This window comes from Zingiber officinale, chromosome 6A, assembly GCF_018446385.1.
Source record: "Zingiber officinale cultivar Zhangliang chromosome 6A, Zo_v1.1, whole genome shotgun sequence".
Taxonomy (NCBI): domain Eukaryota; kingdom Viridiplantae; phylum Streptophyta; class Magnoliopsida; order Zingiberales; family Zingiberaceae; genus Zingiber; species Zingiber officinale.
In genome coordinates, this window is record NC_055997.1 from 58,531,876 (window position 1) to 58,536,076 (window position 4,201).

The 4,201-nt window shown below is 33.1% G+C and overlaps 1 long non-coding RNA gene across 1 annotated transcript; it reads left to right on the forward strand.

The window, feature by feature from the left end:
• Nucleotides 1-458: 458 nt before the first annotated feature.
• LOC121993986 lies at nucleotides 459-754 on the forward strand. Its single transcript, XR_006115520.1, has 2 exons — nucleotides 459-557; nucleotides 668-754. It is a non-coding gene; the product is annotated as an uncharacterized LOC121993986 (long non-coding RNA).
• Nucleotides 755-4,201: the final 3,447 nt, after the last annotated feature.

Consider the following 4,201-nt stretch of genomic DNA (forward strand, 5'->3'; position numbering starts at 1 on the left):
GAAATCAACTAGTTTTGGTGTCACATAATGTTCGTTAAGTAAGACTTATAATATCAGTTTTAATTTATTGTTTCGAGAAATATGCATGCAATAATTATGTGATTTGTGTATAGTTATCATTGGATTCTCACAGTCATTAATCCATATAAGGAGACAATTTATTTGTTGGATTGGCTTAGTCATCACATTCGTGACGAGGACTGGAAATGCGTAGTGGAAATGTGAGTACATATTTTAATTTTATTAAGCATTTTTTTAATCAGTAAAACTCTCATATGTCCATTCTTATTGATGTATAAAGGAGCATAAGATTATTTAATTCAAACAAGGGAAAAAAAGGGAAAAAACATGTTACATTGGAAGTAATAAAGGTATGCATGCCTACTTATGATTAAATTATAAACAATTAAACATGTATATAAGACATTTACAATTTGTTTTTAACATAGGGTCCTCGCCAACCAGATTCGAAACAATGTGATTTTTATGTGATGAGATATATGAGAGATATTATTGAAGAAGTGGAAACTATCGAGAGAGATTCACTTCGATCAATAGTAATATTTGACATTCAATTCTCAATCTTCTCAAATATTTGTGTTTATCATTTTGCACTTATCATCTTTTGATTGTTTTTTACTAATATAATCTATGTCTTTATTCACAGTTCATCAAAACGCAGTACTCTAAAGAAGAAATTGATGAAGTGCGTTCCGAGTGGGCAGAATGCATACAAGACTATATTTATGACTAGGTATGTAAAGTCATACAATGACTTGATCTATTTGGAAAGTATTTGCATATAATGCAAATTACATAATCTGATCCTAACAGATATGTCCCTGGAAACATCATGATTATTAAAACTTTAGTGTATAGGACATCCAGGTAGAACATCTCTATTTTATTATTATTCTTATTCTAGAATGCATGAAGTGATTTCCAACATCTTAAGATTTTGAGATGTTCAAACATATATATCATTAGCCCGTAAACACATTTCTGTAGGACTAACACACTTGTCAGATTATCAGTTAATTAAGTTTGTAATGATTGTAAGTTTAGGCGGTAGTGATTATCAGTTTAGAAAATCATATTCTGGATTGCATAAAGTGATTAACAATTTAGATGGTTTAATGGATTAGTTTGTTCTTGCTTTTTTATAGAAATAATGTTGAAACTAGTTTCGTATACTGCTTTGTGGTTTTTATGCAAACTGCACATCCTCAAGCTTTGAGATCTTACTACAGTGTTGCTGCTGTAATGTTGAGATATAAGGTACATGACTTCCTCTATGATTCCTTCTTTCTGTTGCTGTTGTTAGCTATTCTAGCTGCTTTCACATAATATATGGTTTAAGATATAATGTCAAGTTTATATATTCATTAACTTTTTTCGTGCTCACTTGCTTGACTAGTCATGAAAATGTGAAGCGACAACATTTCTCGTGCTTATTTGACTATTCTTTTACTTCAACATTTCAGAAGGTCCAGATTTATGTACTTCACAATTTGGTTTCTATTGTGCAAAAGATGCAAAGCTGCAAGAAGTTTATAATTTGGTTTTCTACTTTTGGGGCTTGTTTGTTTTAATTATCACTTTAGTTTGTAGTGGTTTATTAGATTATCCGTTTCAATTATCAGTTTGCAATGTTTATCAGTTTATACATGCATGTTTCTACTTTTTCTATGACTTTAACTATATTTTATTTTCAAAAAAGGGAGAAAGTTGGGTTTGCAAGCTAAGTCTATGAAATTCTATATACAAAAAAAGGACCAGTACATGAAGATTGTTGCACAATCCTGACTTGATCTATTCAGAAAAGGACAAGTTAATTTTCATGGTTGTGGTCTGATAAACTTAGGTGGCGTTTGGTTTATGGGTTTGGGAATGAGGAAATGGATTCATTCCAAACCTTGTGTTTGGTTAATAGGAATGGAATCAAAATTTTGGAATGAAACCCAAAAATTTGGGTATGGATGAAATCCACCCCCTCCCTTGGGTTTTGATGGAATAGGATTGTGAATTAAGTTTTAGCCAAAAATACCCTTAGTATATTTGTTCAATTTTTTTTTAATTTCACACACTCTCTCATCATATTTTCTCTCTCCTTATTTTATCATCACATTTTCTCTCTCAAGATACTTTCTCTCTCCTTATTTTCTCTCTATATTCTATCCCATCATATACTCTCTCTCCTTATTTTCTCTCTCTTCATTCTCTTCTATCACACTTTCTCTCCCATTACATATTTTCTACTTATTTTTTCATCATACTTTCTCTCTCATCGTACTTTCTCTCTCATCATACTTTCTCTCTCCTTATTTTCTCTCATCACACTTTCTCTCTCTTTATTCTCTCTCATCACACACTCTCTCTTTATTTTCTCTAATCACACTTTTTCTCTAAGCACACTTTCTCTCTCATCATATTTTCTCTCTCCTAGTCTCGTATTTCTCTCATCACACTTTCTCTCTCTTCATTTTTTCCATCATTCTTTCTCTCTCAACCCACTTTCTCTCTCATCATACTTTCTCTCTCCTCACTTGTTCATTTTCTCTCATAATACTTTCTCTCTCTTCATTTTTTCCATCACTCTTTCTCTCTCAGCATATTTTCTCTCTCCTCAGTCTCTCATTTTCTCTCATCATACTTTCTCTCTCTTCAATTTTTCCATCACTCTTTCTCTCTCAACCCACTTTCTCTCTCATCATACTTTCTCTCTCCTCACTCTTTCATTTTCTCTCATAATACTTTCTCTCTGTTCATTTTTTTCCATCACTCTTTTTCTCTCATCAGACTTTTTCTCTTCTCAATCTATCCTATCATGCACTCTCTCCTCATTTTCTCTGATCATACTTTCTCTCTCTTCATTTTTTCCAAACACACTTTCTCTCTCATCATTTTCTCTCATCATATGTTTCTCTCACATTCAACTTTTTCTCCCACAATCAACTTTCTCTCCCATCTAATTTTTTCTCTTATTTTCCTGTAAGGGTAAAAAAGGAAATTTAGGTTCATTCCGATTGAAAATATTTAACTAACCAAACATCATTTTTAAGAATGATACCCAAGCTCATACACATTCCCATTCCATAATACTATGATACCTATTCCCATTCCGATTCCTAGGAGAGAACCAAACACCCCCTTAATTTTGTGGTCTCATCTTTTGTGGTTGTCATGATTGGATACTACTTGTGGTCATGTTTGGATAGCTTGTAGTAATTGTAGAAGTTTATAAACTTAACTTAAGTGAATGTACATATAGGTTGTACCAGTTTTTGGTTGAGACAAGAGATGTATTGAAGACAACTGAATGTATATATGTTGAAAATGGTTTTTGTGAATGTATATATATTGTACCAGTTTGTGTACAAATAAATTATTTTATCTATTCGCGATGCATTTTCTTATCAATATAGACAACGATTTTTTAACCGTTGTGAAAAGTATGCAAAGACAATGGTTTTAAACTAAATTTTGAAGAAAGACAACAGTGTATTTGTTGTCAAAAGCATATCTGTGATCAAAATTATTACAAAACTGGCAATTACAATGGTTTTATACTGTTGCAGAACTGTTGTCTTTGGTATTAAAAGACAACACTTTAAATCCGTTGCATGACTGTTGTCTAATGTGGTCAAAGACAATGGTTTTAAACCGTTGTCTTTTACCGCACATTTAACAACACTACCAATTACAACGGTTTTAAAGGGCCTACGACAACGATTTTTAACCATTGTCTTTTAATATTTTTGTTGTAGTGACTAGGTAGTTGGGTCATGCACCTGAATCCATGGAATCTCAATAGTTATCTTGAGTCAATATCCTAATGTGGCCTTGACAAGCATCAACCTCAGGTCAGGCGACATTAATGACTAGATGTGGAACACCAATCATGACTTTGATATGCAATCATGTATTATCGAGGCATACAAAGAGTAACATGGTGAATCCGAGATTCCATGTCATCCCTATCCACGAGTCAGTGGTCAAGTTGCAATTATACCAGTCAATTAGTTAGACTCAATTGGGTCACTTTTGACTAGACTCAGGGAGAGGCTTGTGATGTGTAGGATAGGGAAACCTACACATGGCAGGGTCAAGTTGAAGATCAATCAATAGGGCAAAAGTCAAGCAAAGGTGGAGGTCAAAGTGGTCACCCAACTCCTCCTAAGTCATTCGACTCCTCCTATTC